This window comes from Meleagris gallopavo, chromosome 8, assembly GCF_000146605.3.
Source record: "Meleagris gallopavo isolate NT-WF06-2002-E0010 breed Aviagen turkey brand Nicholas breeding stock chromosome 8, Turkey_5.1, whole genome shotgun sequence".
Classification (NCBI taxonomy): domain Eukaryota; kingdom Metazoa; phylum Chordata; class Aves; order Galliformes; family Phasianidae; genus Meleagris; species Meleagris gallopavo.
Genome location: NC_015018.2, coordinates 14,947,854 through 14,961,039, shown reverse-complemented (window position 1 = coordinate 14,961,039; position 13,186 = coordinate 14,947,854). Strand labels below are relative to the sequence as shown.

Below are 13,186 nucleotides of genomic sequence, written 5' to 3'. Positions count from 1 at the left end.
AAAAGGCCGAGCTGTCTATTTTAAGAGCAAGTTCCCTTTGCAATACTAGGATAACTTTAAACTAAGCAGAGAAAGCTGTAAATACAGAGCTACCAAGAAACCACACAGAGAGAAGACTTGAAACGCAGATGTGTCCAATCCAACATCACATATAGCAGGTGTGATATATATACAGAAGAGCAAAATGTACCACATGTCACTAAGTCCACCCAACAGTCAAGAATATGGAGAAGAGGGAAACAAAAAAGACACTGCAGCTGCCTGTGGCCCCAGAGGAGTCTAAAAACTTGATCCTGTACTTTAAACTATTGCCTAGAAACAGGCTAGCAAAATGACTTTAACAGAAGAAGTTAGCATTCAGTAAAGTAAGTCTGAATATAAGGATTACTTAAAAAATATACCCAGAGTGGTCTGTAGGCACTGCTAGCCCTGAGGACACCATCTAGCTGGGAACAGTGTCCCCCAGCCCTCCTGCAGCCACTCTCCCCTCTCTGCAGCTGGCAGGGCCCCGCATGGCCCCAACACCACCGCCAAGGCAAGGTCACTGTCCTTTACCATGTTCTAATAGCACTAGGCCAAGCTACACCTCCCTGCTGCCTCTACCCAAAGGTGCTCTGGGCTCTGCTCCCCACAGCTTCTGCCAGGAGGGTGATGCAGGTCCCATCCACAAAGCACAGCAATGACACAGTGCATGCACGCACTCTTCTCAGCAGCGACTCCAACCTCAAAAGCCACACTCAAGCAATCTCTTCCCCTGAAACCTGTCTGGAAACCCAGTGCTTTTCCAACCCCAAAACCTCAGTAATTCCCTTTAGAAGGGCTCTTCTGAGTTTCATTTCCAGATTTGAAGAAAAGAAAAGGAATGGGGCCAGCTGTGATACCAAGAAGGGAACAACAGCGCAAGAAAAAGAGGCAGGTGCTCCTTAAATCAATACTGGCACCAGGGAACACGGATTGCCAGCCTGTGGTCTCGTTCAGCTCCGCAGTGTTCCTGTACTGTGCTCATGCTGTGCAAGCTGGAGATGGCTGCCACGAAGATCAACTGTTCTCAGGTGCTCAGGCAGCAGATCTGGGGTGGGAGGCAGCAGAGGCGTGTAAAAAGAAAAAGCACACACCTCCTGCTCTGGTCTGCCCAGGCTTTTGGCAGCAACTCAGTGCAATCCAATACGTCCAGTACAAGGAGCAAATGGCCTGTTAGGGACAGCTCTGTGTAATGACAAACAGCTCTGCAGCACTGACATCCCTATGTAGAAAAAAGGATAAGGCAGAAAAACTCCAAGACACCCAAAATAAGACTTTCTTTCCTCTCTCCTTTAATTTTTTTCCCCTTTTCTCTCTTTTTTTCCCTCTCCTGGGCCAATTCAGTTTCAGCTCAACACTCAGGGTGGAAGCTCGGTGTTCTTTTCACAGGGAGTCGAGCTGCAGAGTCATTGTGACTGTCTCCCTTATCACAGGTGATGCAGTGGGAAGGGACTCTCGTCTCCCATGAGCACCATTACAACAGAGAGATCAGGCACGCTAGCAATGAGTTGGGAGTCCTTTATACGTCTCAGTGACATTTTCATCACCATAACTGGCCACGGGTAGAATATCCCAGGAAGCAAACCCTAAAAATAACTTCTTACAACAAGTCAGCCAGTCCCCTGGCAAAAGGGGAGGGAACACTGCTTATACATGGTTTGCACAATTTAGTTATTGCAAGAAGGACAACGAATGCCCAGACAAGCAGGAGAGAAGGAAAACAGAGGAGAAAAAGCAGGTGGTGAATTACACAATTGTTTCTCCTGCATCACCAATGACTTTCCGAAGTGGTAATCAAGAAACTGAGATTGAACTCCATAGCAAAGTCTGCCTAGATTACTTGAACATGCAGCAAGGCTGGTAATCTTGCCTGTTCAGCACCAGCAGAAGCAGCAAAGCTCTCCTACAGCTGCTGTCTTTGCAGAAGAACATGGGTGCCGTTCCAAGCTCCAGCCCTGCAGGTCCCCGTGAGGTTTCCTGCTTTTCCAGCTACCTCGCTGCAGAAACCAGAGGGTTTTTCTCCACCATCATCCTCAGAAATGCATCGCCAGGAACCACAAGAAATCCCACAAGAGCTCCCAATCACAACAGGTCCACAGCAGCCTTTCCCTGCTCTTCCTACTCCTCCAGTGAGTGGGACTGTGATGCCAGGCAGCCAAGCGCTGAACAGCCACACAGCCATGGCTGACGAGTCCTCTGTGACTCTGAGTCATGTGCAGAAGCTCACTGGCTCTGAATTGTAACAGGACATCCTGTGTAAGAAGTGAGTGTGCAAAGAAGGCGTCCTGACAGGAACGGCCCTAAGCAAACACCTGGTGAAACTGTGACAGAGAAGCAAGGAAGGGAAAAGCACGACAGGATTTTCCAGTTCCGAGGCTGCTGCCCATTGTGCTTTTCCAGCTGCTGAGCACCCCGTGCAGGCACAGACATGCGAACTCTGGGGGGGAGGGAGGAGGGGCGGGGAGCAGTGACCATCTGCACCGTGCTGCTGCCCCTTCCCCGTCCTCCTGCAGAAGCTTTTGTGAGCCAGTCTGCCCAGGCTGTGCTGAGGACCCAGCCACGACTGCAGGCAGAGGGCTGGCTCGCACTCACTCCCTCTTGATTTACAGAACTTCCCTGCTAACAGCTGCATTGCAGATGAACCCTCTTAAAGTGGACATGAAGTGAGGGAGGCAGGAGGACACGGAGCCGCTCCGAAGTGCTGTGGCCACACAGACAGCTCCTCTGGCACACGGATGGTGACCGGCCCCAGGAAGAGCTCCAGCCTCCCCACCTCAATCCAACTGCATACAGAGGGTCCCGAAGTACACGGCTCGGCACAGAAGAATCCCACCGAGGGAGCTCAGCCCTGGGCAGGAGCTCCTTCCTTCTCCCCATCGCTGCTCACAGCAGGTGCCGGTGGGTTCGGATGGAGCAGCTGGTGAGCAAGCAAGGTGAGCATGCGGCAGGGAGGTCCTAGCAGTGCCAATTCACTGCACGGCAGGACCCAGGAATCCAGAGATGCAGAAGGAAGAATATAAATTCCTCTGGCTCAACGGAGCTGGAGACTTCCCTGTTCCCATTTCATCCCCCACTGCCCCTTTAGATAAGCTAACTTCATAGGTGAAACCTGAGTTATGTTTTCAACACAAGGAAGGAATTTTCACCGTTTTTCACACAAGAAAAACCTCCACAGTTAAGGGTTCATACTTCATCAGGGAGATGAGCAGGCTGAAAAACCTGTGAGAGCCAAGGAACTTGTTGACCATTTGTGAGGTGATGGCGGGGAAAGCTTTTGTAGCTCAGCCTCAGAACTATGAAGATGCAGGGCGTGCACAGCCACAAGGAGTTAACACGGCATAATGCGCTTCCTTAAAGCTGGGTAACCAGCGCTGCAGCAACTGCTAGCAGGAGCCAGAGCCACCTGCACTTGTCAGCAATATTTGATAATGGTTATCAAGAAAGCAAACCACCTTGCTCCTCTTTTTTCACATCTCTGATGCTGAGCTTCACTGTCTGCAGAAGAGAGGCACACTGCGAAGCTCCCTGTCTGCTGCTGTTGAAGTGCTTCCACACAGAGGACAAGCTCCTCTGCACCAACCACGCTAAGTGCAGGGCTAATTCAGACACAGACAGAGATGACAGTGGATCATTGCTCAGCACTGATCAGGCAACACCGAACATTTTCAGCCGGACGACTTCCTAACAAGCAGTAGGCACAACACAATATCCTAATCTGCAGAGCTGGCAGATTCTAGCCCAGATGACATTCAGATCAGACCAAAATGGGCAGAGCTGGAAGCTACTTCTCAAGCCTGCAGTCCAAAAATCAGGAATATTTAAAGCAACACGAGATCTATGAATCACTGCTTTGACTTGCACTAAAGAAGCACATCCATCATGCACCAGCTTTGTCCCTGCATTGGCACTGCTTATAAACCAAAGCTGAGCAACTTTAACACTTCTGATCTCTCCGACACAATCTCAACAGAGGACATTTGATATCCAAAGCTTACATGGAGAGGCCCCGAGGCAGGCAAAACTAAACTTAACACCATACCACCTCCCTGGGCACCACACAGAAAGGAGTACTGCTTGGCATCACTGAGCCCCAGAACAGCCCGCCCGATGAGCCACGGGCAGCACTGAACACAACTTCTTTCTTCCACATCTATTTTTTTCTTCAGCCATGATGGGTGATTTCTTGGCCCATCACCCATGAAATGTTATATGCTCTGATACAAGGGGAGTGGAAAAAACAAGATGCACGTTTTCAGAATGACAGCTGCTCCACTACAGTAGAAATGCTAAGTGTATTTGGCAAGCACTGGAGACCAATACAAGAAGAGGTTTGACGAGCTGTTTTCCCTGCAAAAGCTTCCAGAGCACTCATGCTATTTGAAATGTGCATCTAATGAGTGTGGCCTAGAGAAAGCACTGGACTATCTCCCTCTCAAGTCAAATCTCAAGGCAGGTGCCTGAAAACAGGCTTCTAGCAGCGAGCACACCTGCAGGCTCAACACACACATCCTGGAGCAGCAGGAGCTTCACACACCAGCTACCTTCTGCTGCACAGGTAAGGAAAACCTCACCCAGAAACGAGCCCAACTATGAGACCCTCTGGGACTTAAGGCACATCTGAAGCAAAGCAACAGCTTCAGAAAATAACCTCCTTCAAGAGAAGTCATGGTAAAACTCACCTGCTGAGCTACCTGATGCTCAAGAAAAGGAAAGAAGGATGCCTTTAAAGATTCCTAGCTCTTCTCCTTCTTTTTCACCTCAGATTTTGGGCTGCTGTGTCAGACCACTTTTCTCACTGCTTCCCTGGCATTGAGAAAAACCCCTCCGTGCTAGTCCACATCAACTGGTTGACTGCAAGTGACACTGCAGAGCAGAAGATAAAGCACCTCCAGATGCTGCTACTCCAGCAGACAAGCTGCAGCCTACCCCAGCTAATTGCCTACAAGCAAGTGGAAAGTGAGGGGAGGGAAAAGAATCCTTTCCACAAACATCCAAGACCTGGCTTAGGTGTCTTGACATCCTTGTTCTCATTCACAGCCCTTACTGAAAAGTCCACTGGCAGTTGGCCTGGTGGGAAAGACATATACAACTAATTTTAATATATATTAATTTCTCATTTCATAAATAAACATTTTTCAGTAAATTGAAGAAGCCCTTCTAGAGATAGACTAATTTTAATTACCATAATTCTATCTTGCTAAGTCCGTACACAAGCATTTTAGGCTAACGTGTGTATTGTTGGCCAGAGTTTTGCTGGGCAAGATAATGTTTGTCTCTCCCAAAGCAAACTGCAGAATGGCACCCTGCAAGCTCATAGCAATGCCATGTGACGCCACCTTCTGAGTGATGGGGCACTGAGATGTGGGTACTGGGTGCAGACACTCCCATTATCAGCTCCTTGCTCCCCAGCCAGCTGCCAGCCCCTAACTCTAAGTCAGGCCACATAGCAGCCAATCGGCACCAACAACAGCCAGCACACAGGATCAAGACCAGCACGAGCACTAATGGTGCTGACACGATTTTGCATCAGACACTTTCAATGACAGCAGCCTTGTGCTACCAGTAACACCCGTGCAGGCTAGATGGGTTCACGTTCAATAGCCTGAAACCTGCAGGCAACAACAAAACTCAATGATTTGCACCAACTCCGACGCAGAAAAGCTCCAAGCACAAGGTAGGCAACTGGAGCTATTTGTGGGTGTAAGGAACAAAAGAAGAGACTGATACGAGAAACAGAGACTCTTCCCACTTTGTACTTTTCAGCTATCCAAATAATGCAAATCCTACCAGTAGAAGCAGGATGCATTCACCTCCCTCTCCAGCAGTACCCAGTGCTGGGTCTGGACACTCACGGGCATAGACAGCAGGAGGAATGTCTGTCCACACCCCCCCACCATTCCGGTGGCTAATGGATAGCGAGCCTGGTATTTCTCACTAGGATGCTGTCCTTCGATAATACATCATCACCCGCCCTCCTCCCTCCCTTCCCGCCTATGAGAAAGTTTAATCCTTTGGCTCACACGCATCTGGTAAATTTTTCAGTCCCTGTTTGCCACAGTCATCATAGCAACAGCCCCCAGAGATAAGACAGCAGCACTGCCCAGCAGGCACGGCTGCTCCCAGGTCCCACCACCATCTCGTGTGGTCCCACTGGCCTGCCAGAGCCATGCCTGCACCCAGCCTCCTCTCTGTGGGCACCTACCTTCCCCAGAGAGGTGTTGGAATTGTCTGTGTTTTTCTTTTACATTAACTTGATCTTCATTCCCACAATGGCTACTGTCTTCTCCAGCACAGCTCTCAGCTCAGCTTCTGGGACTCTGACAGAAGTACATTAACAGCACTTCAGGAGATGCTACCTTGGCTACCAGGGAAAAGGAGCTTGCATTTAATAGCTAACAAGTTCTGGCTTCCAGCATAGAGGAAAGGTTGGCTAGCACCATTCTCAGCAGCAGGACAGGAGTCCGGCCTTATCCCAGTGTCCCTGCTGAGGAAACACCAGCCATGGGGACAACAGGACACAGCCCAGAGCATGGTGAGCTCAGGACAGGAAAAACTGGATGGAAGCACCAGGACAGCAGTTCACTGCTGCCAGGAGATGTGTAACTCACGCCCTCGAGAACATAACACAAAAGTGCTGAGAGTACAGTATCACGTCCATATGCATACATGCGTTCTCTGAAAGGTCATCATATTTACTCATCTCAGAGATGGGGAATTCTCCTCTTTGCCTCTGCCAAAACCTGGTGAATCAGGCTCCGACACAGAGAGCAGAGCCATGGTTATCTCCTCCTTTCCTGACAGGCAACAAACATTTACCAACTCTCCTGACATCCCTCAACTATTGTCAGGGTTGTCAGGAATTCACCACTTGCACAGCCACTAGCTTCTCACATCTGTTCACCTGAAAGGTGAAGCAACAAGGATTCTGCAATGCCAGCTGGGAGGGAAGGAGGATGAAGCAGTATCACTAAAGTTACATTTGCAGTAAAAGCATTACAGATGTCTAGAATTACTATTAATTGACACATCAGAAAACTGAACATTCAAAATAAGCTCAAAAATGAAAACAGAAAGAAAAAGTGAACTGGGGAGAATAGGTAGAAAAAGCTACGAGGAAACAAAATCTTACAACTAAAGACTCCCCAGAAGGTTCAATTCATGCCCCATAGTTCTTCAGCAACTCTCAGTGCTGAAAAGGCTCATTTTCAAGATGCAGCCAGGCTGTTTCTTCAGAAGTGTTCTACCACTGTTCTTCAGAAATCATACAGGCAGCCACACTAGAATGCTTGAGCAGCCACAAGAGCAGTACGTAGCGATATTTAAGTAGATAGTCAATCTAAGAAGGTAAAAAAGGAACCTGCAGTCAGCCTAGCTCACAGGGCCCCAGAGGAAAGGAAGGAGAAAGAAAACAAAAAAAAGCAACAGGGAACAAGCCACCACACCTGAAATTCTAGAACAGGTGACAGGCAAGAGTTAACAAAAGGGGGAAGACTCCTTGGTTTTAAGGGTTACGTGGCAGACATGTGGTGCTCAAAGATGGCAAAGTGGAGAGATTTCATTTTACATTAACACGCTCTCCTCTTAAAAATTGTATTCACCCAGTTTACAGGGAGTGGAAGGGGACAAAGTTGCCACTGACCTCTCTTGAAAACAGTTGTGTTAATAACCCAACATGTCATGGAGGCTGGAAGGAGAAAAAATATATATAATCTCCAGAAATTTCTTCATGTTCCATAGAATGATCCTCTCTGGTGGCGATGGCTTTAGTACCATCCAGAGAAAGAGTTTTACAACTGTGAGATTTCTGCGCTACGCTCCAGGAGTAACAACAGCCACCACCAGCTCTTGCACTGGGCCCTTCTTACAGGGAATTCTGGCAGCTCTGCCTGCCCCAAACATTCCCAGGGACTTCAGCATCCCATTCCTCACTTGAGGTACACGTGGAAATATTTCCACCATGTGCTGATCAGGGCAAATGCTCAAGAACTGACAGCTTCTGGACACACACAGGAATTACTCTAATCACTACTCTGCCCCACACAAATCCAGGTTACACCACGTGAATGAGAAACCCGACTCTCGCCAAGCCCCTTTCCCCACACTCACACTGTGGCTCTGGGAGCTCCTGCCCAATCTGGGTGCCCACTGCCATCCCTCTCCTTATTGTTAATGCCAGAAATTTAATACTCAATGTGACCACAGAAAAGGCAGACACGAGCTGAAATCCTGTCTGCTCTGTTCCAGATCCTTTATAAAATATACAGTGTAAACTGAGAGGCAACCTGGGGTAACCCCAGCCATCACTGAAATCCACAGCGGGAGGAAGCCAGCTTGTGGCTGCAGAACGAGCTGTGCTTCCACTCTTTTCACCTTCCAGCCTACCACCTCCCCTGCCGATGCTATCCCATGTGCTCCATCACACCAAGGCAGGTGAGAAGCCAGGCTGGCCCCCTGCGTTCTCACACTCCCTGTCCCGCTTCCAACCTCCTCCTTCCAAACCCCAGCCAGGGTCTCTCCTCACACACATCCGTCCTTCTCCGAGCAGCTCTCCAAGGGACATCCTCTCCAGTGACATGTACTGGCTGAGAGCCCTCCCAGCGGTGTTGCAGGCTGCTGGGGAACTTTGGGGCTGCAGCATATGATCCCCTCCTCGTCTCCCACCCTGCTGCCCATCACTGCAGCTCATCTATTTTCTCTCCAGGCAGAGCATCCCTCAGCTTGCTCACGGACAGGAAAGGGGAGAAGCATGAGACACAACACAGTACTTTGTGAGTGTTTAAAGACCTGTGGTAGAAGACAGCTTCTCTCCCACTCCAAATGACCAGACCTGATTTGGCTGCTCAGCAAGCACAACTGGGCAGCCACAGCTTGATCTGCTGTCCTAAGAAAGGATGTTTTCCCCCAGCCCACCAAAACATGCAGGCAGAGGACACCTATCTCAATATATTCTCACGAGCTCAGATCTGTGCCTGGCCATCTGTGACCAGAACACCAGGCTCCCCGTGCAGCCACACACACTCACAGCGGGCTGCAGTGCAGCTCTGCGCACAGCCAAGATCCGTCACACTGGATTCCTTGAGGCTGGAGGGCAGCCCCAGAGCCCTGACCCGAGGGCAGGCAGAGAGCAGTTGCAAAGCGTATCTAAGCAGAGGGTGGTGAGTGATGCTGTTAAACTTCCTTTGTAGCACACAAGCTCAATGTTTGAGCAGCCAGGAGGACTACTACTGACATCTCCAGAAAGCTGAAATCAACAACCAATCTGGAACTGAGAGTCTAGGACAAGAGAGCTGCTTAAAAACAAACAGAAAACTGAATTAGAACCATCAAGAGTGTTTTTTCCTGGTGAGATTTGATACACAGGAGTAATTCCCTGCTCCTCCCATAATCCACATAATCTCTTGCAGGAACAACAACAAAATAGCTGGGTAGGCTGCAAATTTTCTTCTAATTTACAAATTTGGAAACATAGAAAGCAGGGAAGAAATTCCACCTTTATATTCCACAGGCAAGAGCAAAGGCACAGCAGGGAGAAAGCAGCAAAGAGGTCTTACTTTCCAAATAGCTGCTTTGCATTTGTATTTCAAAAGCTGTGACAGGAGTTGAAAGATACTGATTTTCAGCAACAAAGAAATATTAACAATTGAGGTAATACATGTAGAGGATCCCTATATACACCGAAAAAAGGGGCCAAGAATGTTGTCCCTCTGCACGTGCTGGTAAGATCATTACACATGGCTTGGTATAAACAACATGCTAAGAACTATCACAGGATCGAGCTCTGCCTACTTCCTTCCAGAGCGGGCCTATTTCTTTAAATACATTCTGGATGCATACTCTGAAAACAAGTGACAACTGAGCTTCTCCATTGCCCGCCCCAGGAAACTCACCTCTTACCCAAGACACCAACACCAGTTAGTCAGAACCTGGACATTTCCCTGCTGCCACTACAGCCTCTGTTTCTCTCTCTTTCATTCTGACCACTGCAAGGAATCTGAATTGCTGCCCAGGAACTGCACTCTATTTGCTAGGAATTTTTACATTGAAACAAGTACTCTGGTGACACCCACAAGATAGCTTCCAAAAAAAAAAAAATCACAGCTATTACTTCCATCTGCCCATAGCTCTCGTAAGAGCCTGGGCGTTCAGTCCCATAGGAATTTCGGATGTCTGAGGCATTGTATTTCCCCATGTGCAACAACCACTGCTCTTACGTACATCAGCTGAATGCTGACTAAGGTAAAGTCTGCTTCCTCTCCCTTTCCACAGACATTTGGCCCCTATTTAACATCAAAGTTCTTGGCATACTCCTCACCAGGCAGTCTTAAGCATCAACACAGTATGAATAATAACAAATATTTCATTACAGACCAAGTATGAATTTTAATCTAGACCAGCTCTGATTAATATGATTTAATAAAAGAGAACAGACATCTGAAAACTACAGACCAAAAAGAAACAAGAGACTCTCAACATCAGATTTTGTATTTTACAGAAGACGAAGCTTACAAGACTGAAGTTGTTCTGTTTGCATAGAGCAGCACCATTCGCCGTCCTTGACTTCAGAGAAGCCCCATAACAGCACCACATCTCTTCACCTCTTAGAAAGAACAGTTTTAAAAATAAGCCAAGTAACAGAGAACCCCTTAAACACACACCATTTACCCTTGAATGTTCCTCTTCCTCCTTCCCACCTACCTGCATCAAACTACCGAGCATTGTCCAGTCAGCTATCTATTATTTCTTCACCAAGACTCTTGAAAATCAAAGGTAACACAAAGTACAGCAAAAGGAGAGCAAGGCTTTGTTACCACTTCCCTGGACATAACCAAAGGAAAGCACTGGAAAAGCAAAACTTCCATGCAGCCGCAATGGGCCGTACTCCTCACCAGCAACACGGTGCTGGCTCTGGAAGCAGCAGTGACTATGTCAGTTAGTTCAAATTCTGCTGGAAAAGGCACAAAACATCAGATTTAGCCATGTTTAAGTTGGAGAGGGGCAGCACAACCCTGCCCAGAAGACATTCTGTTGCTGTGACCATGGTGCAGGACGCAGGTCTGGAGGGCGGTGGGCCCACCAGCAGGCAGGCATGCAGGCGGGTGTGCTGCAGAGCCCTGGGTGTGCATCCTGCCAGGCAGAGACGTGGCCTCCCCAGGGAGAAGTGCCAGCTCTGGGAAAGGAAGCATCAGGCAACATATAGCCAGGGCACTGCAGAATTAATGCCGTAATTCTCCTCCTGTGCAGACAGCTCTATAAAATGCCTTTCGCCAAGACTTTCATTTTCAGGTTGCTGAATCGAATCTCTCTGATCACTGATTTACAGCTGCAATGTCCAAACAGCATGCGTTTTTCCTTCAGTGCTTTAAGCCCTATTCCAAGGTGAACTCACTAAGTTCCTATCAAAGCATTTAGTTCCTTTTCGTGTTAATCTCTCGAGCTATCAGCAAATACAGCTATGTAACTGAGGAACCCATATATTCAGCTGAACTTACCATCCACTTTTCAAGGCGAACACAGGTTCTTCAGCCCTCAGTGAAACTTCAAGGAAACAAGATCAGTCGCTTTTTGTTTCTGACATTCTTCTATATTAGCAGAAAGCCATTTCATTTCTTGGCTCTCCCCACAATTGTGCTCTAACTAACCAATACCTTCCTAAGGAAACCATTGCCAACTGCCGCAAGTCAGTTAGCTGAGGACCAGTTTAGTATCCTCAATCTATTTCACTGACAGGAAGGTACGAAAACTAGAAGCTAATTCAAAACGTGGCTGTATTCACCCACACATCTCCTACTTGCTGGATCATAAAACTGTCATCACCATAACACAAAATACAATTAGGATCTATATATTGCTCCCTCCGTAACTCATTAGGTGCCTAAACACTTAAAAAATGACTCCATCAGATCTGCTACTTCTGGGCTTGTGCTGGTATGTTTATGAATTTTGTTTCAATGCTATTACCCTGCAGTTTTTTGCCATTCTCTTATCTCCAGCGTTAATTTCAATATCATCTCCTCTGCACAGAAACAACTTTTTCTTTGCAATCAGTTTCTCAAGCCAACTCCTCCCTTCCCTGAGGTGCCTTGTGGCCACTCACACTGAGAAGATGGCTCTCCTGAACTTTTCATCCTCACTACAGGATGGTCTGGGAATACGGCAAAGAAAGCACAGCATTAGTGGCCATCAGCAAAGCAGAGATACCTTCCAAACCTTTCCCATTCTGAGCTGAAGAGATTGGATATGTCACCTTCACAAGTGGCCACTGTCATGTGACCACAGAGGGGCCACAAAGTCACTCAGGATTTGCTGCCACCACCCAAACAACACACAGCCACACCAGCTGGTTCCCAATGTGACTTCCTTCAGGCTAGGTACTGAAACAACGAATCATCATGTGTACCTCCACAAGGCACCGGTGTGGGGCAATCAGCCTTCCCACCCTGGCACTCTGCTCCTGATACTACTTCTCTGTTTGACTACAGTAAATGAAAGTTCTTTGCCATTCTTCAAGCCATCTCATGCTCTCATCATCACAGTTCATATTTTGGTGCAAGAGAGAATGGATATTCCTTTTTCTCCTCTTTTTTAGGTAAAAAAAAAAACCATTTCATTTATAAATCATTTTAAAAAAATCCTCCCCACCTCCTTATGCCTTCCATTTCTCAGTCCACCTCCTTCAAAATCCATTTATTCAGCTGGCAGGACAGACAAGGGCCTAACACATCCATTTTGTCAAATCTGAATGGCCTCTAAGGACTGAGATCTTCTGGAAACATTTTCTTCTGGCATCTCAACTTGTTGCACTCTGCTTTCAGCATCGTCTACTACAACTGTTGCTCTTATCCTTTTGGAGAAGGGGAACCTCACGGAAAGAACTCCAACCCCTGCAAAGGATTCCTCATGTGTTAGGAGAACACACTCCCTGCACAAGAGAATACACCACCTTCTGTGTGTACACATACCTCTGGGAATTGGGAGACCAGCAGCTTAGGAGAAAAGCTAAGGTTGTTTCTCCTTAAAACAGCAGTCTGGTTTCAGCTTCTAGAAACCTTGGAGCTGAAGAATGCAAGCAACACTTGTTCTAATTCATCAAGAAGTCAAATGCATTAGATTGCCCCGTGCAGCCTATTTCTGCCTTAGGAGGCAAACCTATTAGCGCCCAAACCCC

The 13,186-nt window shown here is 47.7% G+C and overlaps 1 protein-coding gene across 1 annotated transcript in view; it reads right to left on the bottom strand.

Moving 5' to 3' along the window:
* Positions 1-13,186, bottom strand: part of CAMK2G (calcium/calmodulin dependent protein kinase II gamma) — a 123,680-nt gene that overhangs the window by 93,091 nt on the left and 17,403 nt on the right. The window lies entirely within an intron of this gene.